Genomic DNA, 10,000 nt, shown 5'->3' on the forward strand with positions numbered 1-10,000 from the left:
CATATATTCTATATATATATATATATATATATATATATATATATAAAAGGACTTGCGCTGTTACCTCACTGACACTGAGGTAACAGCGCACGCAGGTACCGCGGTAAATTATTTAGGGATGAATTCTAATAAACTATTAAACATATGTTTAATGAAATATTTTTAAGACGACTGTCTAAATTTAAAATTTTATAATAATCGGTGGCGTTTTAAACATTTTTCCATACAAACAACTTTCAACCCCTTATTTTTGCACCCTTAAGGGAAGAATTCTAGAAAACTATGAAACATGTGTTCAATTAAATACTTTTAAGAGTCTGAATTTCAAATTTTATAAAAATTGAACAACGGTCAACGAACTTTATAAGAAGGCATAAAAGACAGTCCGTAAGAATATTAAGGGAACTACTAACCGTTTAAATAAAAACACTTCAAAATAATTATATTCATTACGGAAATTGTGCGTAGCTCCTTACGCAGTGTACTTTTTATTTAATCATTCTATAGTTAGAAATTTAGATTTTTAAAAGTATTCAATTGAACACGTGTTTCATGGTTTTCTAGAATTCTTCCCCTAAGGCTGCAAATAAGGGGTTGAAAGTTTGTATGGAAAAATCTTTAAAACGCCACCGATTATTATAAAATGTTTAATTTAGATAGACTCTTAAAAATATTTAATTGAACATGTGTTTCATGGTTTTCTACAATTCACCCCCTAAGGGTGCAAATAAGGGGTTGAAAGTTTGTATGGAAAAATCTTTAAATCGCCATCGATTTTTATAAAATCAGAAACGGTGGTGGTGGTGGTGGTGGTGGTGGTGGTATTGGTGGTGGTGGTGGTATTGGTGGTGGTGGTGGTGGTGGTCGTGGTGGTGGTGGCGGTGGTATTGGTGGTGGTGGTGGTGGTGGTCGTGGTGGTGGCGGCGGCGGCGGCGGCGCCGGCGGCGGTGGTGGTGGTGGATGCGGTGGTGGTGGATGCGGTGGTGGTGGTGGATGCGGTGGTGGTGGTGGTGGTGGTCGTGGTGGTGGTGGTCGTGGTGGTGGTCGTGGTGGTGGTCGTGGTCGTGGCGGTGGTCGTGGCGGTGGTGGTGGTGGTGGTGGTGGTGGTGGTGGTGGTGGTGGTGCTGGTGCTCTTGGTCACGGTGTTCACTCCCCATCAACTCTCATTCACCATTCCACCCGGCCGTCCGTCTGTCAGTCGGCACGTCCCGAGTGTCGCGACCGTCGCTCTGTACATATGTGAGGTGTCGACGAGCCAAACGTATGAGCGTAGTCGACCCTCCACGGAGGTTTTGTAGTAGTATTCGTGTGTTACTATAACGCATAAATACACACAACACACCCATACCACACATAATATTGTGGTGTTGTACAGTGTCGGTCGACGGGCGCGCGCGTGCGGTTGGTTATGTTTGTTGTGGGGGTTTGTTGTGGGGCTCTCTCGCTCTTCTTGTGATTAGTAGTCACAGTTTTGCGTAGAGTGTCTCGCGTCTCTCCCCATTACGGGCATCAACGCCGCACGATTTGCGTTGTTCGTATATCAACTTTGATACATTGTTATATCGATGTTTGTTCAGCGACCGTTCTAATACCAGTGTGCGCGGCCACCCTTTGCGGGGCGACACGTTCCTTTAAAATTGGCCACGATCTCTCCAACACCGAGCGTTGATTTGTATACACAACATGTTCACGCTCATGTTAAACGAGAGATTATGAGAGTGTGTTGTGTGCGTTTTGCGACCGTTGTCGCTGCGCACGCATCAAAGATCTCGTCAGAGAACGTTCAGTACTGCGACCGAGCACCGGCACACACCGCCACCGCTTTCGTCTTCGTTCTAACCGACGACGGCGTCTGCGCGTGCGTTGTGCGGCGCGCGCGTCGTGTGTAATATCGGAGCGGCGATAGTTTGCGCGCGAACCGACATGCATTCATTCATTCATTCATTTGTTTGTTTGTTTGTTTGTGTGTTATCGCTCGTCGCGTAAGCTTTCAAAGTTCAAAATTTATTATAATTTTATTTTTTAAAAGTCATCGCGACGCGTCTCTCGACGCCCGCGTTCGACGTTTAACAAAATAAATAAAACAACGCGAGAGTTAGCGATGTTGTTATTGTTAGCTCCCTGGTTGATCCTGCCAGTAGTTATATGCTTGTCTCAAAGATTAAGCCATGCATGTCTCAGTGCAAGCCGTATTAAGGCGATACCGCGAATGGCTCAATATATCAGTTTTGGTTCCTTAGATCTTACTCAGTTACTTGGATAACTGTGGTAATTCTAGAGCTAATACATGCAATCAGAACTCTGACCAGTGATGGGATGAGTGCTTTTATTAGATCAAAACCAATCGACGGAGGGCTTCGCGTCCGAAGTCGTTAATTTTGATGAATCTGGATAACTTTTGCCGATCGCATGGTCAAGTACCGGCGACGCATCTTTCAAATGTCTGCCTTATCAACTTTCGATGGTAGTTTCTGCGACTACCATGGTTGTCACGGGTAACGGGGAATCAGGGTTCGATTCCGGAGAGGGAGCCTGAGAAACGGCTACCACATCCAAGGAAGGCAGCAGGCGCGCAAATTACCCACTCCCGGCACGGGGAGGTAGTGACGAAAAATAACGATACGGGACTCTTTCGAGGCCTCGTAATCGGAATGAGTACACTTTAAATATTTTAACGAGGAACAATTGGAGGGCAAGTCTGGTGCCAGCAGCCGCGGTAATTCCAGCTCCAATAGCGTATACTAAAATTGTTGCGGTTAAAAAGCTCGTAGTTGCATTTGTGCGCCGCGCTGTCGGTGCACCGCATCCGCGGTGATACTGACACGTCTGCGGAGCATATCGTCGGTGAGCCGGCGGTAAAACGCCGGTTCAATATCAAAATCCTATCGCGGTTCTCTTCGGTGAGTGTCGAGATGGGCCGACAATTTTACTTTGAACAAATTAGAGTGCTCAAAGCGGGCTCAAAATGCCGCTTGAATATTTCGTGCATGGAATAATAGAATATGATCTCGGTTCTATTTTGTTGGTTTTCAGAACTCCGAGGTAATGATTAATAGGGATAACTGGGGGCATTCGTATTGCGACGTTAGAGGTGAAATTCTTGGATCGTCGCAAGACGAACATCAGCGAAAGCATTTGCCAAAGGTGTTTTCATCAATCAAGAACGAAAGTTAGAGGTTCGAAGGCGATTAGATACCGCCCTAGTTCTAACCGTAAATATGTCGTCTAGCGATCCGCCGACGTTAATACAATGGCTCGGCGGGCAGCTTCCGGGAAACCAAAGATTTTGGACTCCGGGGGGAGTATGGTTGCAAAGCTGAAACTTAAAGGAATTGACGGAAGGGCACCACCAGGAGTGGAGCCTGCGGCTTAATTTGACTCAACACGGGAAATCTCACCAGGCCCGGACACCGGAAGGATTGACAGATTAACAGCTCTTTCTTGATTCGGTGGGTGGTGGTGCATGGCCGTTCTTAGTTGGTGGAGCGATTTGTCTGGTTAATTCCGGTAACGAACGAGACTCTAGCCTGCTAAATAGGCGTCGTCATTTAGGTGTGCGCGATTTCGGTCGCGCAACTCACTGGCGACGTATTAAAATTCTTCTTAGAGGGACCGGCGTCTTCGAGCCGCACGAGATTGAGCAATAACAGGTCTGTGATGCCCTTAGATGTCCTGGGCCGCACGCGCGCTACACTGAAGGAATCAGCATGTTCTCCCTGGCCTAGAGGCCCGGGCAACCCGTTGAAACTCCTTCGTGCTGGGGATTGGGGTTTGCAATTATCCCCCATAAACGAGGAATTCCTAGTAAGCGCGAGTCATAAGCTCGCGTTGATTACGTCCCTGCCCTTTGTACACACCGCCCGTCGCTACTACCGATTGAATGATTTAGTGAGGTCTTCGGACCGACACGCGGTGGCTTCACGGCCGTCGGCGTTGCTGGGAAGTTGACCAAACTTGATCATTTAGAGGAAGTAAAAGTCGTAACAAGGTTTCCGTAGGGGAACCTGCGGAAGGATCATTAACGTGTTTGTGTGTTGTCGAAATACATCACACATAACAAAGATATATGATTATACAAAAAAAAGGCGATGAGAGCGAAAGCGCCCGCGCAACATTTTCGACGAAAAGACAACAAATCGAGAGCGCACGACGGTGCATCGCGTCGCCACAGAGCGGAACAGTGTCGCCGGCGCGCGCGCGCGCGCGCGCTCCCTGCAAACTTGCTGGAACGTGTGCACGTGTGCGTGCGGGGTGGTCGGCTCGGCGAGCCGGCGGTGGAACGCGATCGACGCAGACCGGTGAGAATCCGCGCCGCGAGTCGATCGCACCGCTGCTGACAGGCTCGCCGCTATACGAGTCCACACCACCATAGGCGTATACTTTTCGCTAGTCGGCGACGAGATGATGTCGTGTGTCGTCCTCGTCGATACTGCGGGGGCGGTCGTTCTCCGCTAAACTATATAATGCGGTCGGACGGGGGACGGACGGACGTCGCGCCGCGGCGGCAGTCGAGAGCTCTACGTTTGCCCGTATTGCGAACGACTCCGCGCCGCGACAGATGTCCGTGTCCCTGTCTGTAGTGTGTCCGTGATCGCGCCGGCATCGTCTCCTCCGCACACTCGTGCGTGGTGGGCGTGGCCCGGCGCCGATCGTCGGTAGATCACAAACAAACAAACAAATTGAACATCCATAATCTCTACGCACGTCGTCTCCGACGAGTCCACGTGCGGCGAGTGTGGTTGTTGATGATGTCGACGTAGTCGACAATGTTCGTGACACGTTTCAAACATTTTTAAACATGTTATTTTTGCGTTGGTCTTTACTGATCGCGCAAAATAAACAAACCACTACCCTGAACGGTGGATCACTTGGCTCGCGGGTCGATGAAGAACGCAGTTAACTGCGCGTCATAGTGTGAACTGCAGGACACATTTGAACATCGACATTTCGAACGCACATTGCGGTCCGTGGGGTTACATCCAGGACCACTCCTGTCTGAGGGCCGGCTGCATAAAAACAAATGCCACACTGTACGCTGACCGCGTACAAATGGCGGTTCCGTCGAGTGCGAGCGCACAGCTCGCTATCGCGGTCCGTTCAAATATGCGACCAGCCAATGTCGTGCGCCGCGCCGCCTCCCCGGTGGCCGGCGCCGACTCGCTTCGCAACACACTTGTGCGAACGGCAATGCGAGTACACCTCTCATTGCCGACGGAGGAGGCGCGACCCGTTCTCTCCTGTACCCTTCGAGATAAAAATCAGAGGGTCCACGGGAGTTGAACTAGTGCCGCGCCGAATCCGGTGTGCGCGCACGCGAGATAGAGATGTCTCCGTGCGTTCACGCTCGCGCGTCTCGCGTATAGCGCGAGTATAGTGGGTAGCGTACGCTCAGTAGGCGGACTCGACGTCCGAAGTGCGCGTCGACGCCGACGCTCGTCGGGGGAGGAGGGTGGCGGAAGTGTGAGATACGGCGGCGGATCGTCGCTGTGATCGAACGCGTCCAACGCCCGCCCCGCGAGATCGGCGCCTTCGCGCCGACGGATATCGCGTCTGCCTCGTTTTTTTATCGTTGGCCTCAGATCAGGGAGGATCACCCGCCGAATTTAAGCATATTAGTAAGCGGAGGAAAAGAAACTAACCAGGATTTCCTTAGTAGCGGCGAGCGAACAGGAAATAGCCCAGCACTGAATCCCGCGGTTGTAACGATCGCGGGAGATGTGGTGTTCGGGAGGTCCCGCTTTCTCGTCGTCGCCACTCCTGTCCAAGTTCGTCTTGAACGGGGCCGTTTTCCCGTAGAGGGTGCCAGGCCCGTAGCGACGGAGCGAGACGGCGAGAGGGACTCTCCTCAGAGTCGGGTTGCTTGAGAGTGCAGCCCTAAGTGGGTGGTAAACTCCATCTAAGGCTAAATATTACCGCGAGACCGATAGCGAACAAGTACCGTGAGGGAAAGTTGAAAAGAACTTTGAAGAGAGAGTTCAAGAGTACGTGAAACCGTTCAGGGGTAAACCTGCGAAACTCGAATGAACGAACGGAGAGATTCACCGTCATTCGGCGGCGTACGGGCGTGCGCCTCGATGTGGCGCACCGTCACTCGCGTGGCGTTCTAGCGCTGCACGGGTCGCGTCCGTCGACGTCCGCCGACGGCGTGCACTTCTCTCTCAGTAATACATCGCGACCCGTTCGACGTCGGCCTAAGCGCCGTCCGGGAGCCCTGCGGTGTCGCCTAAACAGCGATGCCGCAGGACCGTGACGGACCGCCGGCCGGCTATCGGACGGTATTTACGACAAATACGATTCGCGCACGCGCCTCGCGCGCGTCCGGCCCGACGCAAGCTCTAACGTCGTCCTCCGACGTCCTGCCCGAGTGCGGACGTTGGAGCGGCGTTGCTGTTGTCGCTGCCGTGCTGTCTCGGACCGTGCGCGTATCAGTCTGCGATGATTCATTTTCGGGCACTCGCAGGACCCGTCTTGAAACACGGACCAAGGAGTCTAGCATGTGTGCGAGTCATTGAGTTTATATTGAAAATAATTCACAAAACTGAAAGGCGCAACGAAAGTGAAGGCGCGCGCTCGTCGCGCGCTCAGGGAGGATGGAGCGTCGGTCTCGATCGATCTCCCGCACTCCCGAGGCGTCTCGTTTCCAATCCGTGAATGCAGGCGCGCTCTGAGCACAGATGCTGGGACCCGAAAGATGGTGAACTATGCCTGGTCAGGTCGAAGTCAGGGGAAACCCTGATGGAGGACCGTAGCGATTCTGACGTGCAAATCGATCGTCGGAACTGGGTATAGGGGCGAAAGACTAATCGAACCATCTAGTAGCTGGTTCCGTCCGAAGTTTCCCTCAGGATAGCTGGCGTCGATTATTAACAGTCCCATCCGGTAAAGCGAATGATTAGAGGCATTGGGGCCGAAACGACCTCAACCTATTCTCAAACTTTAAATGGGTGAGAACTCCGGCTTACTCGAACGATGAAGCCGGAGATCTGATGACGGTGCCAAGTGGGCCAATTTTGGTAAGCAGAACTGGCGCTGTGGGATGAACCAAACGTAGTGTTAAGGCGCCTAAAAAACGCTCATGGGACACCATGAAAGGCGTTGGTCGCTCATGACAGCAGGACGGTGGCCATGGAAGTCGGAATCCGCTAAGGAGTGTGCAACGACTCACCTGCCGAAGCAACCAGCCCTGAAAATGGATGGCGCTGAAGCGTTTTGCCTATACACTACCGTTACGGGCACGTGCGGCGCGCGTTACGCGTGCGTCTGCGTCATTATGCCGTAACGAGTAGGACGTGCGCGGCGGAGAGCGCAGAAGGGTCTGGGCGTGAGCCCGCTTGGAGCCTCCGTCGGTGCAGATCTTGGTGGTAGTAGCAAATACTCCAGCGAGGCCCTGGAGGACTGACGTGGAGAAGGGTTTCGCGTGAACAGTAGTTGCTCGCGAGTCAGTCGATCCTAAGCTCAAGGAGAGATCTTATGTCGATGTGGCGTGTTTACTCTTTTATATTTTACTATATGAAATTGAAAAATAACGCCCTTTGAGCGAAAGGGAATCCGGTTCCTATTCCGGAACCCGGCAGCGGAACCGTTTCATTAATCGTTCCCTCGTTTTTGAGCGAGTGTTCGACGGGGTAACCCAAACTGGCCTGAAGACGCCGCCGAGGGGTCCGGGAAGAGTTTTCTTTTCTGCCTGAGCGTTCGAGTTCCATGGAATCCTATAGAAGGGAGATATGGTTCGGAACGCGAAGAGCACCGCATTTGCGGCGGTGTCCGGATACTCTCTGCGGACCTTGAAAATTCAGGTGAGGGATGTACGTGGAGATGTCGCGCCGGTTCGTACCCATATCCGCAGCAGGTCTCCAAGGTGAAGAGCCTCTAGTCGATAGAATAATGTAGGTAAGGGAAGTCGGCAAATTGGATCCGTAACTTCGGAATAAGGATTGGCTCTGAGGACCGGGGCGTGTCGGGTTTGGACGGGAAGCGGATGCGGCCGGTGCCGGGCCTGGTCGATGCTGGTGCGCGTGTGCGCAGCGTGTTCGCGTCCCTGTAACAGGGGGCGGGCTCCGTTGTCGCAGCGTGTGTCCAGCGGAATCCGGACCCGCGTTCCGGCCTTCCGCGGATCTTCCTAGCCGTAAGGCCGTGTCGGTCTCGTCTCGTGCGCGATCGGCGCGGTTCTGTACGACCGCCGTTCAACGGTCAGCTCAGAACTGGCACGGACAAGGGGAATCCGACTGTCTAATTAAAACAAAGCATTGCGATGGCCCTCGCGGGTGTTGACGCAATGTGATTTCTGCCCAGTGCTCTGAATGTCAACGTGAAGAAATTCAAGCAAGCGCGGGTAAACGGCGGGAGTAACTATGACTCTCTTAAGGTAGCCAAATGCCTCGTCATCTAATTAGTGACGCGCATGAATGGATTAACGAGATTCCCGCTGTCCCTATCTACAAAGAATAAATTATGGATAGCAACGCCAAGGGGTTTAGGTTCGGGCAGCTTAACCTGCAGGGGTCCAAGGCAGCCACGCTGGAGGTGCCGGCCATCGCTGCTGAACTGGCACTGGACTTAGTGCTGATCCAGGAGCCTTACGCCCAAAAGGACAGAACAGAGGCGTCACGGGGGATGCTACTCCCATCGGGCGACTGTAGCATGGTGGCAGTGTATCTTGGCAGGAATGATGTCGCCTGCTCGGTGCGGGAGGACCTGTGCACAAGCCATTGCATGGTGGTCCATGTGTGTTTGACCCCGCCAGCGACATCCTTCTACGCGGTGAGTGCGTATTTTCAATATTCGCACGAGATAGGCCCGCACCTACATCACCTCGGGCGAGTGCTAGAAGCGCTAAAGGGGCGACGGATAGTGATCGCGGCAGATACCAATACGCACTCACCGATGTGGCACTCCCTCCCCAGGCACTACATAGGCCGGGGGAGCGCGGTCTCGCGAAGAAAAGAAGAGCTTGAGGCCTTTATTATAGGCAGAGGCCTCCGGGTGGAGAACCTGCCCGGGGAGCCACCCACGTTCTCCACTGAAAACGGGGAATCTAACATCGATGTAACACTGACGTCGGGGAATGTTCGTCTGGGCTGCTGGCGGGTCAACACGGGGGCCAGTTCCAGCGACCATAGACTACTAACTTTTGGACTGCAGGAGCGGAACATCAGCGCAGCAACCGAAAAGGGAACACCGGAGGGACCAATCAGGTTTCGGGAGCGCGGTGTGGATTGGGATCGCTTCCAATCGATGATCCACGATAGAGTAGGGCGCATAGATTGGATGAAACCGGCAAGTGAGGTATGTAAGGAGTTTACCAACATTGTAACGCGAACGGCCATGGAATGTCTGGGCATGTGTGCGGAAGGGAAGCGAAGCAGGGGATATGAATGGTGGTCACCCACATTAGATTCTATGCGCAGGAAAAACAACCGTTTGCGTAAAACGTGGCAGTCGATTAGGAAGAGAGGGGTTGAGGCCGCAGAAGAGATCGCTAGGTTGAGATTCCACTCTCACCGCAGAAGATATAGGTGTGCGATAGTGGATGCGCAGATGGACTTTTTCCGCGAGCTTGCAAACACAGGCAACCACGACCCGTGGGGACTAGCCTACAGAGCCGCTTGCGGGAGGCTGAGACCTCCCCCCAACGTTATCTACGGCATCAAGCTTGCGGAGGGACATGCGGGAGACACAGAGTCTGCCATGCACAATATGGTGCGGTCACTTTGCCCTGACGATAATGCGTCTTCGGACACGATTTACCATCGTCAGGTCCGGTTGTTGGCGGCCTGTACTCCCGCTGGTGCTGACGCGCTACCACTACCGTACAGTGATCTGGAGAGGATAGTCAAGGGTCTCCCGAACACAGCACCGGGTATCGATGGGATCACTGCTCGCATGGTAAAACATGTGTGGCTATCAGCTGGCTCCGAGCTGACGCGTGTTTTCGAACTATGCGTGGGGGAAGGTGTTTTTCCCGAAGTGTGGAAGGACGGTAGGCTTATTGTCCTGCCGA

General features: G+C 52.8%; 2 non-coding genes and 1 pseudogene across 2 annotated transcripts; all 3 read left to right on the top strand.

Moving 5' to 3' along the window:
• Positions 1-2,118: 2,118 nt before the first annotated feature.
• Positions 2,119-4,021, top strand: LOC146534972 (small subunit ribosomal RNA). Its single transcript, XR_014878494.1, has one exon. It is a non-coding gene; the product is annotated as a small subunit ribosomal RNA (ribosomal RNA).
• Positions 4,022-4,848: 827 nt separating this feature from the next.
• LOC146534973 (5.8S ribosomal RNA) lies at positions 4,849-5,005 on the top strand. The gene has a single exon (XR_014878479.1). It is a non-coding gene; the product is annotated as a 5.8S ribosomal RNA (ribosomal RNA).
• A 565-nt stretch (positions 5,006-5,570) lies between these two features.
• Positions 5,571-10,000, top strand: part of LOC146534974 (large subunit ribosomal RNA) — a 7,378-nt pseudogene continuing 2,948 nt past the window's right edge.

Source organism: Heliconius melpomene, chromosome 11 (genome assembly GCF_056956725.1).
Source record: "Heliconius melpomene rosina isolate 202511_hmr_F chromosome 11, ASM5695672v1, whole genome shotgun sequence".
NCBI lineage: Eukaryota > Metazoa > Arthropoda > Insecta > Lepidoptera > Nymphalidae > Heliconius > Heliconius melpomene.